Source organism: Camellia sinensis, unplaced genomic scaffold (genome assembly GCF_055761805.1).
Source record: "Camellia sinensis isolate YWXY unplaced genomic scaffold, ASM5576180v1 Unanchor3, whole genome shotgun sequence".
In the NCBI taxonomy this organism is placed as follows: domain Eukaryota; kingdom Viridiplantae; phylum Streptophyta; class Magnoliopsida; order Ericales; family Theaceae; genus Camellia; species Camellia sinensis.
Window position 1 is genome coordinate 15,279,420 of NW_028129178.1, and position 25,313 is coordinate 15,304,732.

Below are 25,313 nucleotides of genomic sequence, written 5' to 3' on the forward strand. Positions count from 1 at the left end.
GAAAACTAGGTCAGAAAACACACTTTTCGAACACTTAAACTTGGAAGTAGGAGGCAGGGACGGCCAAAACCGTGTCACAGTCGCGAGAAGGACCGAGAAATACCCCAAACACCTCCGGAGGGTCGAAGAGGTAAGTTGCGGAGACTTACGGAACTAGCACGGGACACTCGGCTTGAGAACTAAATCAAAAAATGCACTTTTTTCACACTTAAGCTCGAAAATAAGCCGTCGGGGGCCAAAATCGTGTAACAGTCACGAGAAGGCCCAAGGAACACGTCAAACACCCCGGGAGGGACCGATGTAAGTTGTTAACACTTACGGAACTAGCACGGGACTCCCGGTTGGGAAACTAAGTCCGAAACGGCGCTTTTCTCGCATCTAAGCTTGAAAATAGTCCATCGGGGGGGCCAAAATCGGGTGACAGCCAAGAGAAGGTCCGGGGAACACCTTAAAACACCTAGGAAGGGAACAACGTGAGCTGTGAAAACTTACGGAACTCGCATGGGGCACACGGTTTGGAAACTAAGTCAAAAAATGCACTTCCTAAACACTTAAAGTTTGAAAATAGGCAATCGGGGCCCAAAAAAATCCTACAACAGTCCCGAGAAGGCCCGTCGATCACCTCCAACACATCGAGAGAAACCAACGTAAGTTGGGGAAACTAGCGCGGGACTTCTAGTTTGAAAACAAGGTCGAAAAAGGTACTCTTTTCACACCGAAGCTTGAAAACAGCACTCGGCGGGCCGGAATCGTGTAACAATCACGAGAAGGCTCGGGAACACCCCCAACATCTCAAGAGGGAACAATTTGAGCCGTGAAAACATAACGAACAGACACGGGGACTCCCGATTTGAAAACTAGGTAGGAAAACACACTTTTCTAACACTTAAGCTTGGAAGTAGGCCATCGGGGGCCTAAAATCATGTAACACTCGTAACAAGGGCCAGGAGCACCTCAAACACCTCGGGAGTGACAGACGCGAGTTGTGAAAGCTTACGGAACTAGCACGGGGACTCCCGGTTTGAAAACTAAGTTGGAAAGAGACAGTTTTTCCACGCTTAGGCTTGGAAATAGGACACCGGGGGGTGGCCAAAAGCGTGTCACAGTCGCGAGAGGGACCGAGAAATGCCAAAACACCTCGGGAGGGTCCAAGAGGTAAGCTGCGGAGCCTTACGGAACTAGCATGGGACTCTCGGCTTGAAAACTAAATCAAAAAATGCACTTTTTTCACACTTAAGCTCGAAAATAAGCCGTCGAGGGCCAAAATCGTGTACCAGTCCCGAGAAGGCCTGTGGAACACCTCCAACACCGCGAGAGAAACCAAAGTAAGTTGTGGAAACTAGCGCGGGACTTCCGGTTTGAAAACTAGGTCGGAAAAGCTACTATTTTCACACCGAAGCTTGAAAACAGGCCTCGGCGGGCCGGAATCGTGTAACAATCACGAGAAGGCCCGGGGAACACCCCGAACATCTCAGGAGGAACCAATTAGAGCCGTGAAAACATAACGAACAGGCACGGGGACTCCTGATTTGAAAACTAGGTCGGAAAACACACTTTTCTAACAATTAAGCTTGGAAGTAGGCCATCGGGGGGCCAAAATCATGTAACAGTCGCAACAAGGGCCGGGAAAACCTCAAACACCTCAGGAGTGACAAACGAAAGTTGTGAAAGCTTACGGAACTAGCAGAGGGACTCCCGGTTTGAAAACTAAGTTGGAAAGAGACACTTTTTCCACGCTGAAGATTGGAAATAGTACACCGGGGAGGAGGCCAAAAACGTGTGACAGCCGCAAAAAGGACCGAAAAATGCCAAGAACACCTCGGGAGGGTCCAAGAGGTAAGTTGAGGAGCCTTACGGAACTAGCACGAGACTCTCAGCTTGAGAACTAAATCAAAAAATGCACTTCTTTCACACTTAAGCTCGAAAATAAGCCGTCGGGGGCCAAAATCGTGTAACAGTCACGAGAAGGCCCCGAACACGTCACACACCCCGGGAGGGACCGATGTAAGTTGTGAAAACTTACGGAACTAGCACGGGACTCCCGGTTTGGAAACTAAGTCCTAAACGGCACATTTCTCGCACCTAAGCTTGAAAATAGTGCATCGGGGGGGCCAAAATCAGGTGACAGCCAAGAGAAGGTCCGGGGAACACCTCAAAACACCTAGGGAGGGACAAACGTGAGTTGTGGAAACTAACGAAACTCGCACGGGACACACGGTTTGGAAACTAAGTCAAAAAGTGCACTTCCTAAACACTTAAGTTTGAAAATAGGCCATCGGGGGCCCAAAAAATCCTGTAACAGTCCTGAGAAGGCCCGTGAAACACCTCCAACACCTCGAGAGAAACCAATGTAAGTAATGGAAACTAGCGCGGGACTTCCGGTTTGAAAACTAGGTCAGAAAATGTACTTTTTTCACACTGAAGCTTGAAAACAGGCCTCGGCGGGCCGGAATCGTGTAACAATCACGAGAAGGCCCGGGGAACACCCCGAACATCTCAGGAGGGACCAATTCGAGCCGCGAAAACATAACGAACAGGCACGGGGACTCCCGATATAAAAACTAGGTCGGAAAACACACTTTTCTAACACTTAAGCTTGGAAGTAGGCCATCGGGGGCCAAAAATCATGTAACAGTCGCAACAAGGGCCGGGAGCACCTCAAATACCTCGGGAGTGGCAGACGCGAGTTGTGAAAGCTTACGGAACTAGCACGGGGACTCCCGATTTGAAAACTAAGTTGGAAAGAGACACTTTTTCCACGCAAAGGAATGGAAATAGGACACCGGGGAGGAGGCCAAAAACGTGTCACAGTCGGAAGAAGGACCGAGAAATGCCAAGAACACCTCGGGAGGGTCGAAGAGGTAAGTTGCGGAGCCGTACGGAACTAGCACGGGACTCTCGGCTTGAGAGCTAAATCAAAAAATGCATTTTTTTCACACTTAAGCTCGAAAATAAGCCGTCGGGGGCCAAAATCGTGTAACAGTCACGAAAAGGCCCAGGGAACACGTCAAACACCCCGGGAGGGACCGATGTAAGTTGTGAAAACTTACGAAACTAGCACGGGACTCCCGGTTTGGAAACTAAGTCCGAAACGGCACTTTTCTCGCATCTAAGCTTGAAAATAGTCCATCGGGGGGGCCAAAATCGGGTGACAGCCAAGAGAAGGTCCGGGGAACACCTCAAAACACCTAGGGAGGGACCAACGTGAGCTGTGAAAACTTACGGAACTCGCATGGGACTCACGGCTTGGAAACTAAGTCAAAAAATGCACTTCCTAAACACTTAAGTTTGAAAATAGGCAATCGGGGCCCAAAAAAATCTTACAACAGTCCCTAGAAAGCCCGTGGATTACCTTCAACACATCGAGAGAAACCAACGTAAGTTGTGGAAACTAGCGCGGGACTTCTGGTTTGAAAACTAGGTCGGAAAAGGTACTTTTTCACACCGAAGCTTGAAAACAGGCCTCGGCGGGCCGGAATTGTGTAACAATCACGACAAGGCCCGGGTAACACCCCGAACATCTCAGGAGGAACCAATTTAAGCCGTGAAAACATAACGAACAGGCACGGGGACTCCCGATTTGAAAACTAGGTCGGAAAACACACTTTTCTAACAATTAAGCTTGGAAGTAGGCCATCGGGGGGCCAAAATCACGTAACAGTCGCAACAAGGGCCGGAACACCTCAAACACCTCGGGAGTGACAGACGCAAGTTGTGAAAGCTTACGGAACTAGCACGGGGACACCCGGTTTGAAAACTAAGTTGGAAAGAGACACTTTTTCCACGCTTAGGCTTGGAAATAGGACACCGGAGAGGAAGCCAAAAACGTGTCACAGTAGCAAGGACCAAGAAATGCCCAAAACACCTCGGGAGGGTCCAATAGGTAAGCTGCGGAGACTTACGGAACTAGCACGGGACTCTCGGCTTGAGAACTAAACCAAAAAATGCACTTTTTTCACACTTAAGCTCGAAAATAAGCCGTCAGGGGCCAAAATCGTGTAACGGTCACGAGAAGGCCCGGGGAACACGTCACACACCCCGGGAGGGACCGATGTAAGTTGTGAAAACTTACGGAACTAGCACGGGACTCCCGGTTTGGAAACTAAGTCCGAAACGGCACTTTTCTCGCACCTAAGCTTGAAAATAATGCATCGGGTGGGCCAAAATCGGGTGACAGCCAAGAGAAGGTTCGGGGAACACCTCAAAACACCTAGGGAGGGACAAACGTGGGTTGTGGAAACTAACGAAACTCGCATGGGACTCCCGGTTTGGAAACTTAGTCAAAAAATGCACTTCCTAAACACTTAAGTTTGAAAATAGGCCATCGAGCGCCAAAAAAATCCTGTACCAGTCCCGAGAAGGCCCGTGGAACACCTCCAACACCTCGAGAGAAACCAATGTAAGTTGTGGAAACAAGCGCGGGACTTCCGGTTTGAAAACTAGGTCAGAAAAGGTACTCTATTCACACCGAAGCTTGAAAACAGGCCTCGGCGAGCCGGTATCGTGTAACAATCACGAGAAGGCCTGGAGAACACCCCGAACATCTCAGGAGGGACCAATTTGAGCCGTGAAAACATAACGAACAAGCACGGGGACTCCCGATTTGAAAACTAGGTCGGAAAACACACTTTTCTAACAATTAAGCTTGGAAGTAGGCCATCGGGGGTCCAAAATCATGTAACAGTCGCAACAAGGGCCGGGAAAACTTTAAACACCTCGGGAGTGACCGACGCAAGTTGTGAAAGCTTACGGAACTAGCACGGGGACTCCCGATTTGAAAACTAAGTTGGAAAGAGACACTTTTTCCACGCTTAGGCTTGGAAATAGGACACCGGGGAGGAGGCCAAAAACGTGTCACAGTCGCAAGAAGGACCGAGAAATGCCAAGAACACCTCAGGAGGGTCCAAGAGGTAAGTTGCGGAGCCGTACGGAACTAGCACGGGACTCTCGGCTTGAGAGCTAAATCAAAAAATGCATTTTTTTCACACTTAAGATCGAAAATAAGCCGTCGGGGGCCAAAATCGTGTAACAGTCACGAGAAGGCCCAGGGAACACGTCAAACACCCCGGGAGGGACCGATGTAAGTTGTGAAAACTTACGGAACTAGCACGGGACTCCCGATTTGGAAACTAAGTCCGAAACGGCACTTTTCTCGCATCTAAGCTTGAAAATAGTCCATCGGGGGGGCCAAAATCGGGTGACAGCCAAGAGAAGGTCAAGGGGAACACCTCAAAACACCTAGGGAGGGACCAACGTGAGCTGTGAAAACTTACGGAACTCGCATGGGACTCACGGTTTGGAAACTAAGTCAAAAAATGCACTTCCTAAACACTTAAGTTTGAAAATAGGCAATCGAGGCCCAAAAAAATCCTACAACAGTCCCGAGAAGGCCCGTGGATTACCTCCAACACATCGAGAGAAACCAACGTAAGTTTTGGAAACTAGCGCGGGACTTCTGGTTTGAAAACTAGTTCGGAAAAGGTACTTTTTTCACACTGAAGCTTGAAAACAGGCCTCGGCGGGCCGGAATCGTGTAACAATCACGAGAAGGCCCGGGGATCACCTCGAACATCTCAGGACGGACCAATTTGAGCCGTGAAAACATAACGAACAAGCACGGGGACTCCCGATTTGGAAACTAGGTAAGAAAAGACACTTTTCTAACACTTAAGCTTGGAAGTAGGCTATCGGGGGCCTAAAATCATGTAACAGTCGTAACAAGGGCCGGGAGCACCTCAAACACCTCGGGAGTGACAGACGCGAGTTGTGAAAGCTTACGGAACTAGAACGGGGCACTCCCGGTTTGAAAACTAAGTTGGAAAGAGACAGTTTTTCCACGCTTAGACTTGGAAATAGGACACCGGGGGAGGCCAAAAACGTGTCACAGTCGCGAGAAGGACCGAGAAATGCCTAAAACACCTCGGGAGGGTCCAAGAGGTAAGCTGGGAAGACTTACGGAACTAGCACGGGACTCTCGGCATGAGAACTAAATCAAAAAATGCACTTTTTTCACACTTAAGCTCGAAAATAAGCCGTCGGAGGCCAAAATCGTGTAACAGTCACGAGAAGGCCCGGGGAACACGTCACACACCCCGGGAGGGACCGATGTAAGTTTTGAAAACTTACGAAACTAGCACGGGACTCCCGGTTTGGAAACTAAGTCCGAAACGGCACTTTTCTCGCACCTAAGCCTGAAAATAGTGCATCGGATGGGCCAAGAGAAGGTCCGGAGAACACCTCAAAACACCTAGGGAGGGACAAACGTGGGTTGTGGAAACTAACGAAACTCGCATGGAACTCCCGGTTTGGAAACTTAGTCAAAAAATGCACTTCCTAAACACTTAAGTTTGAAAATAGGCTATCGGGCGCCAAAAAAATCCTGTACCAGTCCCAAGAAGGCCCGTGAAACACCTCCAACACCTCGAGAGAAACCAAAGTAAGTTGTGGAAACTAGCGCGGGACTTCCGGTTTGAAAACTAGGTCGGAAAAGGTACTCTTTTCACACCGAAGCTTGAAAATAGGCCTCGGCGAGCCGGAATCGTGTAACAATCACGAGAAGGCCTGGGGAACACCCCGAACATCTCAGGAGGGACCAATTTGAGCCGTGAAAACATAACGAACAGGCACGGGGACTCCCGATTTGAAAACTAGGTCGGAAAACACACTTTTCTAACACTTAAGCTTGGAAGTAGGCCATCGGGTGGCCAAAATCATGTAACAGTCGCAATAAGGGCCGGGAACACCTCAAACACCTCGAGAGTGACAGACGCGACTTGTGAAAGTTGATGGAACTAGCACGGGGACTCTCGGTTTGAAAACTAAGTTGGAAAGAGACTTTTTTCATGCTTAGGCTTGGAAATAGGACACCGGGGAGGAGGCCAAAAACGTGTCACAGTCGCAAGAAGGACCGAGAAATGCCAAAAACACCTCGAGAGGGTCCAAGAGGTAAGTTGCGGAGACTTACGGAACTAGCACGGGACTCTCGGCTTGAGAATTAAATCAAAAAAGCACTTTTTTCACACTTAAGCTCGAAAATAAGCCGTCGGGGGCCAAAATCGTGTAATAGTCACGAGAAGGCCCGGGGAACACGTCAAACACCCCGGGAGGGACCGATGTAAGTTTTCAAACTAGCATGGGACTTCCAGTGTGGAAACTAAGTCCGAAACGGCACTTTTCTCGCACCTAAGCTTGAAAATAGTCCATCGGTGGGGGCCAAAATCAGGTGACAGTCAAAGGAAAGTCCGGGGAACACCTCAAAACACCTAGGGATGGACCAACGTGAGTTGTGGAAACTTACGGAACTCGCATGGGACTCCCGGTTTGGAAACAATGTCAAAAAATGCACTTCCTAAACACTTAAGTTCGAAAATATGCCATCGGGGCCAAAAAAATTCTGTAACAGTCCCGAGAAGGCCCGTGGAACACCTCCAACACCTCGAGAGAAACCAATGTAAGTTGTGGAAACTAGCGCGGGACTTCCGGTTCGAAAATTAGGTCGAAAAAGGTACTTTTTCACACTGAAGCTTGAAAACAGGCCTCGGCGGGCCGGAATCGTGTAACAATCACGAGAAGGCCCGGGGAGCACCCCGAACATCTCAAGGAGGACCAATTTGAGCCGTGAAAACATAACGAACAGGCACGGGGACTCCCGATTTGAAAACTAGGCCGGAAAACACACTTTTCTAACACTTAAGTTTGGAAGTAGGCCATCGGGGGCCTAAAATCATGTAACAGTCGCAACAAGGGCCGGGAGCACCTCAAACACCTCGGGAGTGACAGACGCGAGTTGTGAAAGCTTACGGAACTAGCACGGGGACTCCCGGTTTGAAAACTAAGTTGGAAAGAGACAGTTTTTCCACGCTTAGGCTTGGAAATTGGACACCGGGGGGAGGCCAAAAACGTGTCACAGTCGTGAGAAGGACCGAGAAATGCCCAAAACACCTCGGGAGGGTCCAAGAGGTAAGCTGCGGAGACTTACGAAACTAGCACAGGACTCTCGGCTTGAGAACTAAATCAAAAAATGCACTTTTTTCACACTTAAGCTCGAAAATAAGCCGTCGAGGGCCAAAATCGTGTAACAGCCACGAGAAGGCCCGGGGAACACGTCACACACCTCAGAAGGGACCGGTGTAAGTTGTGAAAACTTACAGAACTAGCACAGGACTCCCGGTTTGGAAACTAAGTCCGAAATGGCACTTTTCTCGCACCTAAGCTTGAAAATAGTGCATCGGCGGGGCCAAAATCGGGTGACAGCCAAGAGAAGGTCCGGGGAACACCTCAAAACACCTAGGGAAGGACCAACGTGAGCTGTGGAAACTTACAGAACTCGCATGGGACTCCCGGTTTGGAAACTAAGTCAAAAAATGCACTTTCTAAACACTTAAGTTTGAAAATAGGCCATCGGGGGCCAAAAAAATCCTGTAACAGTCCCGAGAAGACCCGTGGAACACCTTCAACACCTCGGGAGAAACCAATGTAAGTTGTGGAAACTTACGCGCAACTAGCGGTTTGAAAACTAGGTTGGAAAAGGTACTTTTTTCACACTGAAACTTAAAAACTGGCCTCAGCAGGCCAAAATCATGTAATAATCACGAGAAGGCTCGGGGAACACCCCGAACATCTTAGTAGGGACCAATTTGAGCCGTGAAAACTTAACGAACAGGCACGAGGACTCCCGATTTGAAAACTAGGTCAGAAAACACACTTTTCTAACACTTAAGCTTAGAAGTAGGCCATCGGGGGGCCAAAATCATATAACAGTCGCAACAAGGGCCGGGAACACCTCAAACACCTCGGGAGTGACAAACGCGAGTGTTGAAAGCTTACGGAACTAGCACGGGGACTCCCGGTTTGAAAACTAAGTTGGAAAGAGACACTTTTTCCACACTTAGGCTTGAAAATAGGACACCGAGAGGGGGCAAAAACCGTGTCACAGTCACGAGAAGGACCGGGAAATGCCCCAAACACCTCGGGAGGGTGCAAGAGGTAAGTTGCGGAGACTTACGGAACTAGCACGGGACTCTCGGCTATTAAATCAAAAAATGCACTTTTTTCACACTTAAGCTCGAAAATAAACCGTCGGGGGCCAATATCGTGCAACAGTCATGAGAAGGCCTGGGGAACACGTCAAACACCCCGGGAGGGACTGATGTAAGTTGTGAAAACTTACAGAACTAGCACAGTACTCCCGGTTTGGAAACTAAGTCTGAAACGGCACTTTTCTCGCACCTAAGCTTGAAAATAGTCCATCGGTGGGGCCAAAATCGGGTGACAGCCAAGAGAAGGTCCGGGGAACACCTCAAAACACCTAGGGAGGGACCAACGTAAGTTGTGGAAACTTACGAAACTCGCATGGAACTCCCGGTTTGGAAACTAAGTCAAAAAATGCACTTCCTAAACACTCAAATTTGAAAATAGGCCATTTGGGGCCAAAAAAATCCTGTAACAGTCCCGAGAAGGCCCGTGGAACACCTCCAACACCTCGGGAGAAACCAATGTAAGTTGTGGTAACTTACGGATCTAGCGCGGGACTTCCGGTGTGAAAACTAGGTCGGAAAAGGTACTTTTTTCACACTGAAGCTTGAAAACAGGTATCGTGTAGGTAGGCCGGAATCGTGTAGATAGGCCGGAATCGTGTAACAATCACGAGAAGGCCTGGGGAACACCCCGAACATCTCAGGAGGGACCAATTTGAGTTGTGAAAACTTAACGAACAGGCACGGGGACTCCCGATTTAAAAACTAGGTCGGAAAACACAATTTTCTAACACTTAAGCACGAGCCCTGTATCAATATACGCAAGTAGAGAGATACATACATACTTATTTAGTATAAAGAAGGAAGAGCCCTCTATCAGTGTAGGTAGCAAAGAATAGAGACATGAATGTGAGTAGTGACCTATCGTTGATTATGTTATTAATGGTGGTTTAATTGGAGATAATAGGATGGTGATATAATGGTAGTTCACCTTCATGATGGACGGATATTTTGGAGGCTGTCGAAAACACACATACAATTTGGTTTGCTTGCTATGCTTTTGATTCACTTTGTCTGGTGGAGGGAGGGAGAGAGAGAGAGAGAGAGAACTAATCCATAATGTTCAGATTAATTAAGTGCTTTCTTGTACATCACCAACACACCTTATTGAACCAATTATAACTTTCTAATTTGAACCAAATCTAATTAAGCCAAGCACACGTATCTTGCCTCAACCCCAAATTATTTAACGCTTAACCCCAGTTCCAGGCTGAACAAGCAGGCTCTGTGCCAGCTCCAGCTCATTATGGTCCTAAAGCTATAACAAGTGGATGATAAGGAGAAGTGCTTCTGAAGCAGTCATGTAATTGGATAGGAATTTATGGAAAATCTCCATAAGACTGCTGCATGGCATATGCTATACCGTACAAAATGTTGGATGACAATAAAAAGCAAATGTAAAAATGAGGATATAGACACAGACACAGACAGGAGGGGGGCACAACAATAAGAAATGACTACATTTCTCTAAAGCTACAAGTAGCACGAAGCATAGACAATATGAGGTGCTACATTTCTCTAGAGCTACAAGTAACATGAAGCATAGACAATATGAGGTGAAGGAGCACAGGATGGTTTAAGAGTAGCAACGAAGGCATAAAATATTGTCAAGAAGGAATAACAGAAACTAAGTTATAGGTGCCTCAAAGACAGAAGAAAAACACACACAAAAAAAAAAATGAGAATTGAGACCATGAGAAAGGACATAGTTATTCTAAAATTGAAAAAAATATATATGTATATATATATATATATGTAAGTATGTGTGTGTACTCTAAGAACAACCATACGCAAGAGGAACCATGTTGCCAACCTCAACCCAAGTAACCATGATTAGTCTGAGTTCAGTACATTGGAGTATAAGAAACATCTGAACTATCAATAACACAAAAATGCTAGAAACACTTAAAAAAAAAAATACCAACAGAGCGCTTGTACATAGGTCCCACCACTTGGTATGGGATTCACCAAATATTTTGTCTAGTTTGTATGCTTGTTTAGTTGTCCTAACATTTTTGTCAATAATTAAGTAATAGAGATTATATGCTATAAACCATGGAACTATTCCTTGAAAATAAACCAAATATTACAAATAGCATGTGGAATACTTAATATAAGAACAGCCCTTCAGACCTCCAAATGACACGCTGCTTCCATATTGTCAATTGGAACAATTTAAAATTTTCCAAGTCAAACGACACTAGAACCAAGACAACTCCATTTGTGGCATTTGGTTAAAGTGGATCTACTTCAAATTAAACAAAAAGTTAGCTTTTTTCAAAAAAACATCCAATCATGCCTCTTAGCTTATTGGTTGTTTTGGGCCCACTGATACTTGCATTGAATTTATCAACAACAAAAAAAGAATTTATCAACAAAAAAAAATAAAAAAAAAATACTTGCATTGTTGTATATTAACTTTAAAACTTGGCCCCTGGCAAAAGTTATAATTCTATATGTGACCCAATTGTAGCACTTTTTAAACAACCTTTGCCTAACACATTCCCAACTGATTTTGTCAGCGTACCTAAATAAGCACCTTCAAATAGGTCTAGCAACCCCAAACGGACCCTCAAAGACAGTTCTAGATAAAAAAATTTCAAGTTTTGATACTTGTTGCCTGCTTATCTAGTACCTGTGAACTCACATAACCCAACCATCTAAATAAGGGGAACCAACAGGTCAGTTATTCCCCTGAACCTTTCTATATACCAAATCCACATCGTTAATTTTCTTAAAGCATCAGATAGTTCTAGAATATAGCAAAAAGCAGACAATCATTCATTGATAAAGAAAAAAACCATTTTGTAATGTAGTTCTGGTGTTTAAATTTGTAGCACATTTCTGATAATTTCAATTGTAAGGCATCTGTATTACATAAGGCTGCAGTCCTGAATTTTACTTCTGCCTAAGAATTGCAAACTAGTTTCAATTGGTGTAGTAAAGCTTATCTAAAGGACCATCTAAAGTTGTGAAGCAAAGATTTTGTCACATGACATATATGAAACTACATCAATCATCCTCAATACAAATTATCGAGACAAACATATATATATATATATATATTCCATTAATTGGGACTGAAGTGGGTGTACTTTAAAGGGGACGATTGGTTTAGTGGTTTTAAATTCAGGCCTAATAACCTTGAAGTAGTGAGTGTGAATACAAGGCAGCTACTTTGTACATAATGATTAAAGGTCAGCTTTGTGCCTAGAACCCCATTAATAGGAACTAAACTATGTGTATTTCTATATATAAATATATATATATACCTTTATTTTATCAATATAAAGTTCAAAATATTATTGATCACTTCATTATAAAATCAAAATCAAAACTCAAGAGAATTGCTTACCTCTTCTAACACCAATTTGATCCAAGAATGGCCCAGATTGCCTAACTAAAAATGCCAAAAGTTCTGGTACATCGAGCGGTGGAACTTCCTACATCATATATATAAGAAAAGCAGAAGAAAAGAAAACATTCAGCATAGTGTATTATAGATTGTAGGAAACTAGAATCATCAATATATCCAATCTATGACAAATGTCAATCAATCCTAAGGAACAAACATACTACACCACCACATATGAAATTTTGACTATGCCTATTGGTTTGTAATTAAACCTAGGCCTGAGGTTCAGGCATCTACGTACGTGAGATGTTAGAATGTGATAAATACTGCAACATGAAACACATATCAAGGACACAATGGCATGTCAATATCCATTACAAAATGGTGTTTAACACAACCACCTTGATAAAAGAAGAAGAAGAAGAAGAAGAAGAAGAAGAAGAAGAAGAAGAAAAATGGCATTCATGTCCAATACAAACACCAAATTGCAAAAAAATTTGTTTTCCCTGAAGAATGAAACACAATGCTAGCCTTTCAGTATGCACAACTACAGCAACATGAACTCTAACAGGACATGACCCTCACAATTAATGAGTACAAACCACATATCATCCAACTAACAACTCAAACATAGGATGTAGGAAAAGGATTACAATAAACGTTGGAATCATAAGATTCATATTATTGACGGCTGAGAAAACAACTTCCAGTCAACAGTGCTTATATGACTATTACGTCATTGTTGAAACAACTCTCCATTTTTTAGAAAATAAATAAATATAGATATATATTAAATAAAATTCAATATTTTATCTCCTTTTCTTCCCCTAGTGCCTTCAGAAAGAAAATATAGATTATAGACTCAAAAAAAAAAAGTTCTAAAAAAATTTACACAATAATGAATGATACATGAAGAGTAGTTCAATACTAACCTTTGAATCAGTTGGGTCCTTGCAAATTGCTTTCTGCAAAATAAATAATTGGGTAACAGATTAATAACGAACATATGAATCCAGCTTGCAATTCTAACGTGAAATGAAAAATAAGTAGATACGCATCAATTACTAACAAAGATAATGATCAGGAAATTCTATCATCTAGAAACAAGTATATACATTATTACCAAGCATTCACTTCCTATATTGGAATGAATCAAAACACATGTTATAGTTAGCAGCAACATTCGCACTAATCTTATGTTTACGGCCTTCCTTTTAATGAAAAAATGTTTATGCCTTAGCACATAACTAGTTCCTTGCTTACCTTCAATGGACATGGTATGCCACTTGATGCATAAATATTTGATCCCAAATAATAGCCAGCCTCGAAAGAACATAACAAGAGTACAAGACTGACAATGTATGAAACTTAATAGTCAAAACTACTGCATTTACTGCCATGCCAAAAAATCTCAATTCAAATGATAATGGATCTGCAATGTTGACTTTCAGAAAACAACTAGTTGCGTCTCTCAAAAACAGAAGGAGTGATAAAGAGTAGTAAAAACATTTTTACGCAGTTTGAACAGGGTGACAAGAGAAGTAAAAACATTTTTACGTAGTTTAATTTAAACAGGAAGATCCAACCTTGTGAGATCATTCCCTGTTGAATAAACCATGTTGGGAACTTTTAGAGATGCATACTTAGGTGATATACGTTCCAATGTCCCGTATTAACTTGCATGGACCAAGGATGGAAGAATAAACAGCAATCTACAACTTTAAGAAGATCATTTTTTATAGAAAATCGTAAAAGGCAATGAGTCTCATGAAGAGCCAACAAAAAATATACATAGTTTTGTAAATAAGAAAAATCCAAAAGAGCTTCAACAGGGTGCAAACCGGAGTACATGCAGAGAAGCAAAAATGACACACAAAAAATATCTTTAGAATTAACCAAAAAAGTCCAATGATTGCAGCAAACCCCTATAGGCCACACAAATAAACTGCTTAAAAGAAGGGAAAAAAATGCTTCCATGGTCACAAACACCTCACTCCTTGAAATGAAGTCCTATACCTCTCCTTCCATAGACAACAAAAGAGGCATTAAGGACACACTTCTTAAACTGCATCCTCACTTGCTCACTCTAGACCAGCAACTGGAGTCCAAGAACTCTTAACACAAACTTTGGCATAAAACACGCCATCTGACAGAGGCAAAATGTAGCACGGACACGGACACAGACACGGGACATGACACGGACACGACACGGACACTCCATTCTTACATTGTGCTAATCTAACATGTATCGCCCTTAATACCAGCCATGCTTTGCCGTGGAAAAAATCATCGCAGCCACTCTATGGGAACATTTACTCTGGTGAAAGTTTCCTGCAGTTGAAATGCAAAATGTCATGCTTTTTGGTAACTATACAGTGCCATTCCTAGGGAACAAAATCTACGTATATCCCATGATCTACGTATATCCCAAATTTTAGTTGACTTGTATAAATCTTTCTTAGCCAGGCTTAAAATATAACCCTAATAAGCCCTCATCTATAAACAGGGTTTTATTTCACATCTTATGGTCAAACGACTATTGCAGTAACATTTCAAATAAAAAATTAATTTGACAATGCTAAAGATCTAGTGATTCAGATAAAGTGCTAATGCTTCACACTTAAAATGTTGTTTGGCACTTGAAAAAGGTCTAGAGGAGATTTAGCCCTCAAAATGGAAAAGAATTTGCTTAGGATTGATAACATAACATGACAGAGATTATGAATTGTTCATTTTATTCAATTAAACCAGTACGAATTTGCTTTATGCCAATCAATTCTGCAATCAATATAATAATCAATTAGACACGCAAAAGGATTCCCTTTTTGTTTTCTTTTTTCCTTCTTCTTGTCGAAAATCAAAACGGACAAAAACCACAGGACCCCGTAGCCAACCAATTCACCATTAGTAAGGGGGAAAAAAAATAGAAACAACCCAACCCTAACCCAGTTCATGTGCCTTAGGTGTTGAATCCTAAAACTTGTTAGCGTGTTTCTTATACCACTGGAAATCGGTGATGTTTGTTCCTGAATGGTTGGTAGAGTATCAAGCATCCATGATACTCTGTGAATTCACCACAAAGTAAACACGATCCACCATTGACTAGGAAATCACCAAAACAAACTTAAAATGTATTAAAGTGATGTAAAACGTATATTAATCAATTGATAGTGCAAGCGAATATGGATGCTTCTCTTATTTGACAAATTTATTTTGGTTACAACTAGTTTAATTCTCCTCCCGTACGAAATTGCTGGTCCATTTTAACTATTCCAAGCATCCCAAAAAAATCATCTATGTTTTTTTATTTATTCTTTCTTTCAATTTGTAGGGAAAAAAATACATTATTTATTGACCCTACTGAAAGGCATGAATGCTAAAAATTGACAAACAGTTGGGGATGGAACGAGTATTTATGAATGAGATGACTTGAAAACCAATCCCATCCAAAATCCAAGTTAAAACCACCTTAGACTTTGCAAAATCGTTGGCCACTGCTCGAGCCATGAAAATCCCTAGAGACTGCTTCCACTTGAGATCTCAGTTTTTTAATAGATTGGGTGTCTGCTTCCACTTGAGATCTCAGTTTTTTAATAGATGGAAACAAAGTTGATTGAAAACTCACAATTTTCATACAATGGAAGATTTTTTCTTTCAAGCTTGTCCCTTAGCTATCCTTCAAGTCAAAAGTTTTCCTATAAAAAATTGGATATGTTGTGGCTAAGATTTTTCTTTATACTTTTGTTTGGATTTGACTTGCTTTCATATGTATTTTTTCTTCTATGATTTTGTTAAGCAGTCAAGGTCACACAAGGAGGGTTCTTTCCATTCTAGTTGCTCCCAATATGTATTATTATTTCTTCTATGATTTTGCTAAGCAGACACAAAGGAGGAATAAAATTATTGATATTTGCTCCCAATAGGTATTATTTCTTCAATTGTGATTTTGAAGGTTGGAGCTAGTCCTCCTAGGCATTTGTACATCAACTTCTTAGCACACCAAAATCCCATCCAATCAATTTCCATTTGATTCAAATTCTTGTTAGCCCTCCAACACATAGGAGAATATAATGATTGATGTTGGCCCTCCAATACTACTAAATCAATGACAGCCTAAGTTTTCTAATCCAAGATTAAATAGTCTGAGAATTCAACCTGACCAGCCTTAAGACAACCAACTTTATTTTGTTCATGTTGTATCTCAAGGGGGACTAATGAAGGAGAATTTTCCTCTTCCTGGTAGATAAAATCCAGAACGAGACACAAGGAGAAATCCCGGGCAAAAATTACATAAGAGGGAAAAAGGCCAAACTATACATCAGCCCATAAGCTAAATTCTTCCAGCAAATCAATCAAGAAACAAAAGAAAGAGATTCCTAATAGTATTTATCAATAGAGAGAGAGAGAGAGAGACAGATTCCTAATAGTAATCTACGTTACACGGACTCGGGTGCGGGTATCGGGTACGGGTGTGTATCTAAGGGTCGGACACTTTAAAATTAAAAATTAAGGATATGTGGATACGGATCCAAATTAGGATACGGGTATGGAGATACGTTAAATAGTTATTTTTAAATATATTTATTATATGAAGATGAGTTTAAAAAGTTTAAGGAATAACAAATTTTATTAAAAAAATAACAAATAAATAATAAATAAAAATTATAAACATTATTTTAGACATAAAATAAATTATATTATATATGATAAAATAAATTATTTTAATTTTAGACATAAAAGTTATGTTATTTATGATATATTATATTATATAATATTTTTTTGAATATATAATATTATATAATATGAATAATATTATATTAATATAATTTATATTATATATAATTCAAATTATATTAAAAAGAAAAGTCAGAGACCTATAGAAATAAAAATTGTGTTAGCTTCGCAGAGACGACGGAAGAGGAAGACCTAGAAAATTGGTTGGTAGAGCAATGACTTCGCAGAGACGACGGAAGGGGAAGACGACGAAGAAAGTCCGAGATCGAGCTCAAAGGGGAAGACGACGAAGCACAGTACATCGACTTCGTAGATCGATCAACTTCGCAGATCGATCAACTTCACAGATCGATCGATGCTCTGCAACCGATTGAAGTCGAAGGCCAGGTTCTCTCCTTGCTCTCTTCTCTTTCGATTCTTCTGCCGTATCCGTTTCTAAGGAGCCGTATCCTGGCCGTATCCCGCACCCTTACCCGTGTCGTGTCGTGTCGACACAGGTACCTTCTAAATTCCAAAGAGTCCGTGTAACATAGGTAGAGGGAAAGAAACTTGAGGCAACAGAAGATGGGCAATCCACAAACACTCATCCACAGGAGCCAAAATACATAAAGAGAGGCTAGGACAACCCTCATGAGGGTCAACTAGGCCAGAGGGGCATTCGGCTGAAGTCGAAACAGCTCTATGGGACCTTGGCTGGTTCCGACAGAGACTCAGGGACCAGCAATATAGGATGGGTGGTGATAGGTGATGGCTGGTTGGTGGTAGCGGCTGTGTGAGTGACGGTTTTTAGGGTTTTGGCTCTAATACCATATAATTTAAGAGAATACAAAGCTTGAGTGATGATTATGATATCATCACCATTTATATTAATCAATCAACTATTACAAAAGGAAGCCCTAAGGCACTGATTAAGGAATCACCTTTTATATTGATTGATTGACTGACTGATTAAAGAATCACAATCAATCAATCACAATCACAATCACAATCTAATCTAAATAAGGAAATAAGGAAATATTCTAACAGCTTCTGCTACTATAACACCCCCATCTCAAATCATAACAATTGTTCACTTTGAGCTAGGCCCTCAAGGGTTTAAAGTATGTTGTTACTTGGAAGGAATATGAACTCATTTATATAACTCAGGAACTTTTCCCACCTAGACGATGTGGGATGGAATGTGATGTACAATAATGAAAGTGAATTCACTTATATAGCATACTTAACCTAAAATAATAACCATATAAAAAAATTTTGACAAGGAGGAGTAATGCCCTTGGACTTCTGCACGTACTTAAGTCAATAAAGGTGAACACTTTTGCAAGTGTCCCAACAATTGTTGGGCAAGAATGGACATAAGAGCATAGTCAACAAGTATTCATTATTGTCTAAACATCTATTCAACATCAAAATTGCCAAGTGAAAGAAATGTCCTCAATATCATTACCTTCCATTTGGGCAAGTGTACTAATGAAGTTTTACCAGTAAATACACTAGCTATGTACTAAACGGAGAGGAGAGAAAGATGAATCGAGCACTCACAATACCCATAATTACTGTAAAATCCAATGACAAATTAGCAGACGTTAATCAAGTTTTTGAATATTCTACTGAAATCAAACCTTCAATTAGCAAGGCAAGACATTGTTGATTGCCTAAATTTCAGTTTTCCCATCGTTTCTGGATAGTTCCTAGCATCCTAAATTTCTAGATGAAATAAATGAACATTCACCTTAAACATGCTTTCATATTATGCCAGCCAAACCACATGTTATGAGTATGCTTGAAACAATGGCATTTGGATCCTGCATGCACAGCGACATGCAAATTGTCTTTTTATTGACTATATTGACACTTACGATATTTAACTCGCAAAGACAACAATTCTATCAGAAACTTTATTAGTCACATTACTCTCTGGATAATTTCTGATCCAACTGAAGATGAAGCATTTTCCATGTGTCTTTTCAATAAAATAGGTATATAAGAACAACATACAATCATTTATTTATCTGAGCTGCGAACTCCTGTCTCTGTTATTTGTTCATAGCATGTAATGGACCTCTCTAATAATAACTAAAACAAACATGCAATGTATAACAAGTATTGCAGGCATGCACAGAGTGATCTTGTATGCTCTGTGTAAACTGAAGTCTAAATGCTTCATTAGCATGTTTTTGAACAGATACTTCATTAGCCTGTTTACTAATGCCAAAATTAAGGACATTTTGCATCATCGATACTAAATGTACATCCTGGACAAAACAAATATATAAAGGGAAGGACGTGTCAATAATAGCATATGTATCAGTAATATAGTAAGTTAGAGCTTCTCGGAGCAGCAATGAACTCACCTAACATTGTTTGGGGTAAGCTCATTGAGTGCTGATTCAATAATGGTTGGGCTGAATTTAGAGGGCAAGGATGAACCCACTAGCCAATCATTAGGAGAATACAACTGCAAAATAATTTCAAACGAACAGTTGATGTCAGCAAAGCAAGTGACTGCTGAAGAAACAACATACAATCACTCAGACTGAGTTTGAACAGGATGAAGATGGGGAAAGAGAACAAAAATTCAACTATTTAATTTCATGTATTTGTTTAGCAGGAGAAGGGTGGAAAATACAACAAAATTAAATATCTTATACAACCCACACCAGAATGGCAACTTTGCTTCTAGATTCTTACAAAAAAATACAGTCACTTTTTTCTCTCATTAAAGTAGCCAACTATTGTAACTTTCTCACAAAAAATTAAACCAAATGCAAACGAGAAAATAAATTTTCCTTTCACCTTTTCTTTCACTTCACTATCTATCACTTTTGTTTTCCATCATATTTTTTACTCTAATCAAATGGACCCTCAAGATGCTCATTGAAAAGTTGAAGTGCAAAGCAAGAAGCCAAAGAAAGAGAAGCAGAGAAAAGCTGAACTTCTTAACTACATCTTGTAAAAAAATAAATAAAAAGTGAAAAAAAAAAAAAAAGAAGAAGAAGAGAGAATCAAAAACTACACTCAAGTCAATCAAAGAAACGTCTCCAGGAAATATCGAATTAGTAGTGGCTTATCTCCAAAAACCGGCTTTGTATGAATTTTACTTGTCAAAACAAGTCTAAGCTGAGATTGAGCCTAGCTCCTATGCTACTGAACCAAGCTCAAGCTCCTTGTACTTGGCTGGCTTCATCTCATTTACAGTCTAGATGAAGTGGGAACCTTCACCTTCATCTAGCACATGTCAGCATAATAAACTGACTGATCTTGCTTAATATTCAATGATCCAAACTCATCAAGGCAAGTGGTGGGTTGCTCTTAAATTATCCTCCAACAATGCTTCACTGCAAAAAAGTAGCATCAATCTTTTCCTACTTAAATGGTACAAAGAAAATTCCACATAAAGACTTAAATATATAAATAAAACCATCAAAGCAATCATAGCTTACTAAGCCAAACCAAGCCTTAGCAAGCTCATCAAATAAATTGAATTCTACACCATTTATAAGTGAGCTTGACTTGTGAACTGAAGCTTGTACCCTATACAGCTTTCTGTAAAGAATGCACCTCAGACAGTAAAAAACAACAAACATCAGGATAAGAAGAAATTATACCATTCAAAACCAATCAACCACCTCTGAATTCAAATGACAGGACTTCTTTTTTTTTTATATCAGCAAAAACAGAATTTATTGAATAGATCAAAAAAGAGGCAAGGATGAGGCATCCTCTACAAGTAAGAAAACACAGAAAGAAAATGCATCTCCAACAAAACAAAAAATAAAATCCAGAAACAACTCCTAATCCAATAACCACTTGCATATTCATGCCACCGTCATCCATCTAAGAATAATCATGGGGAGAATTTGGCTAACCATGGGCCATGCAACTTTTCAACCCCCAGTTAGCAGATAAGTGGGATCTCAAGGATGAAAAGTTCAAAGGATAAATTATTTATCAAAAAAAAAATTCAAAGGACAAATCAAAAGATGGGCAGCTTATTCATTATTTCATCCTCTTGGAAAGAAGATTAAAAAAAGAAGACTATCAAGACATAGCACAAGGATGGTAACCGAGACTGGTACAACATCCAAAAAAATGAACATTCTGTCGTCAAAAGAATTTGAAGAGGGTTGCACATGCTACTTTTATAAGTATGGTGGGAACCGTATGTTAAAAATGAAATTGCAGTTGTCATTTCCTTTTTCCATTGTTATAAAATCCTGTTTTCTCATAAAGTTTGTACAAGAGACTATCAGGTTTGAAAGAATTTTGGTCATCATTGAAAAGAATATACAAAATAAAAATAAAGAAGATAATCCAAATTCTTAATTAAAAATCGACACAAAAATAAGAAGAAAAACATCTCCACAAAGGTAAATAGCCTAAAATTGCAATGCTTTCTAATGCAATATCATGCACAAGGATCAAAATTTTGTTGCAGCATGACATTTAAAAAGACTCCGAAAAAGGAATATCTAGTAAACATGCCACAAATGCAATGGAAATAGCAAAAAAAACTTTGAAAGACAGGTGAACACTTGAAGCACAGAAGAAGATTCATTAATGCATATTAAAATAATTTCCAACAGCGCTATTACGGCAAAAGCACACTTAGAACAGTTTCAAAGCTGATATTCTTTTGTACTATAAAATAATCATAGACAAAATATAACATTGTCATATGAACTCAACATTTTAACACAAGTAAAACAATTCAAAATAAAGGTCATAGCAATTAGAAACTAATATTCCAAAAGATCTTCCAGTTATTCTGATATTGGTTCACCTCTTCTCCTTATCTACTTATTCTCAAAGAAATTCGAGAATTTTTTATGCATATGCTTTTGGGTTCTAAAAACTCAACAATAAGGCTAAAAGAATAATAACCTTTTGTTCTTTTTAGACTATATTGCTGTCGGCAATAAATTCAAAATAATAATAATAATAACCATCCCAAACATTTTACGAGCAGTTTTTAGTTTTTTATGAAAAGTTTACTTTTATGAATATCAGCATTTTGGTTTTGCAACCAAGCTTTATTGTACTAGAAAGCAAAGACATTCAGCTAATTCCATGCAAAGAGAATTTTCATTTCTGTGCAGATAAAATAGATTCAAAGAAACTTTGATGTCAAATGCGTTGTCTAATTCCCCTGCTAAAATGAATATAGAGACCATCACTCTGGTCCACTATTGCCATATATGACCAAGCTTTGAAACCATACTGCTTAAAGTCTCATTTTCAAAAGAGATACCTACAAAATTAGGGCCACCATTATACAGAAGCTCCAACAACTCAAGGAACTAGACTATCTAAACCAGTAAAGATCATGTTATTGCCCATAAACTACGCATGATACGAACATGCCGACACAGGAAATTTTCAAAATATCAAGACATAACACATTAGTAATCCAAAAAAGGGATCAATATCAAATGTTTCGACTCCAAAATAAAAACTACACCTCCATTAAAGATTCTCCTGTTGTGCTCCTAGATGCATCACCAAAAACAAATCACTGAAGACTCCGGCCCATTTCTTTCTTCTTCCCTTTTTTTTTGACAAGTAAATATATTAGAAAGGTGCCAAAAAAAGGAGCACAGTCACCACTTTACACCGGCTATGTTTGATTTCGGTTTGGATTAGGCAGATAAGATACCCCCGAATGTGTAAGCCAGGCAAAGGCATTTTAGTCATTCACATGCAAAAGAGTTATCCCCGGTTAAACTATCCCACTCCTAGGACAAAATAATCCCTCATATGTAGGTAAAGGGGTCACGTGGGATTAGCTATTCTGAGCAACTTTTGCAGTACCAAATGTGGGATTATTTACGAAACAACACAAGGATGAGGGAGGAGTCACAAGTCACTACATCTTAGTAGCCAACTTCATATGCAAATGGAAATACAGCATGAGTTACATCAGACAGATCAGTAACAAAGGCACATATGCTTCCACAGTCCACCATTAACAGTTGGCCTCTGAAAACTCCCACTAATGAAAGCCAACATAACTTGAGCATTCATTTAAGAATGGAAGTCAATGGCTTTCATGGATGAAATAAATAGACTTGGTTATCAAAAAGAGGACAAAGCATGTTGTTCTTCTCATGCAATATATATATATATATATCGAGCTTTTTTTCTCTTGCTAAAAAAATAAAAGAACAGAATTCGATGTACATCATGTACTAAACAAGCTCTCAAATACTTAACACTGATAATTAAACAGACAAGACATAGATAAAAGATACTTGCAAACTGCCTTCAGACACAAAGAAAGAAAGAAAGAAAAAAAAAAAAAAATTCAAAATGGTGCGAATGAAAGAGGGCTCACTAACAATGGCATTTTAAAGAGCAGTTCTATTTTCACAAAAATCAATCACAAAAGCCGGCACAACTCTAACATGGTACAAGACCCTATTTGTGGAATTTAATAGGTTCATTTTAGCGAGTCAAAAACTACCCTTCGAATGTTCACAATAATACTAGAAGACAACATTTTTCATTCATGTCATTTTAACTAATACTATGAAACAACAACACTTTAAACATCAAGATGGTCAACAGAGAAAATTATCAAAGTGAACACAAATTAGACAAAAATAAAAACAAAGATCAAAAGCTTTCCTGATCTGCTGGATGAAATTACCCACATCATAACCCATACAAGTAACAGGGCATAGTATCCATTCTCGTATGCAGAAAATCAAAGCACAATCTAAAAAATAAGAAAATCATAACTAGAAAGGCCTCGAAATAAATAATTTCCTCCGCATAAAAAAGCAGTAATAACACAATGATATGGCTATGCTGCCTAGTATTGTAAGCACAGCACAATTAAAGATCTCCCCAGCTTCAACAGCCAAGTATGAGCCAAAACGTTCAAAGAATCATAGCATATCATTCTTTTGAGATGAAAAACATAAATGTTTCAAGATTCCCAAAAAAAAAAAAAAAAAAAAAAAATTAAAGTACCAGAGAAACACGAAACAAATGCCACTAAAACAGATCAGAAAATGAAAGTAATGTGGGTTAAACAATGTATAAACCAAACTAAAAAGAGAACTGCAATGCAATACCACTTTCAAATTAAACAAAGATCATTTCAAAAGATAGAGACATCTAATATGGTGAATCATTCAAAACTAGAGTCATCACGTACATCATGTACTAAACAAGCTCTTAAATACTTAACACTGATAATTAAACAGCCAAGACATAGATTGAGGGCCACAATGATACTTAACACTGATACTTAACATCTTCCATAAAAGATATTTGAAAACTGCCTTCAGACACAAAGAAAAAAAGAAAAATAAATAAATGAATCAATGAAAAGGAAACCACAGTGCAATCAATTTCAGTGTTGGGAATTTACGAATTTCACACAAATTCTACAGATACAAGTTGAGAATTCAAACAACTAAATTTGGCACAATTAATATGTATATATGTAAATATATAGCACACATTATGTATGTAAAATTACTAACCTTGTCAATTGTGGCGAAAATGGACATGTTCCGTGACCTCCCAATCCCCATCCGGGTGGATGCCGCCACAGCAGGAAGAAGCGATTTCCTCCCAATCGTTTTTTTAAATTTTTTTTTCCCCTAAACGTCTCTCTCTCCCCTCCCCCATTCCCCCCTCTCTCTCTCTCCCCCTCTCTGTTTCTCTCTCTAGGGTTTCCCTGCCCTCCCATGGCTTCTCACCTCTCTTCTCTGTGCAGGTTTCTCTTCAAATCTCTCTTTCTTCGAAGCCGTTTTGGGAATCTTCAACGTTTATGGAGTGAGAGACATGGTGAATTCACATAATTTGACGGGGGACGATGATGGATCTATCGTTGGGGAGAAGAGAACGGAGAGGACGTTGAATTGGGGTTCCGTTGCCGAAGAAGGCGAGGAATGGAGGCGGATTGGTTGGGAATGTGAAGAAAGTGGAGGAGGAGGAGGAGTTCTCACTGTCCATTCTAGAGAGAGAGAGAGAAACCCTAACCAAAACTTTTCAGAATGTGAAGATAGTGGGTTCGGGATGTGAGCTTAATCGCAAATGAGAGTGGAGGATAAAAAGATATAGCCGTTGTTGGGTACCAAACACCCACCTCAAAATTCTAATAAAAATCCTCATAACCAAATTCTTTTAAAATTGTAATTCTAATAAAAAAAAAAAATCAAAATTCAAAATTCTTT

General features: G+C 40.1%; 1 long non-coding RNA gene across 1 annotated transcript; it reads right to left on the reverse strand.

Moving 5' to 3' along the window:
* Window positions 1–14,114: 14,114 nt before the first annotated feature.
* On the reverse strand, window positions 14,115–24,756 carry LOC145816183 (uncharacterized). The gene is made up of 3 exons (XR_014358638.1): window positions 24,618–24,756; window positions 19,479–19,582; window positions 14,115–14,721 (listed from the first exon to the last, which is right to left on the reverse strand). It is a non-coding gene; the product is annotated as an uncharacterized LOC145816183 (long non-coding RNA).
* Window positions 24,757–25,313: the final 557 nt, after the last annotated feature.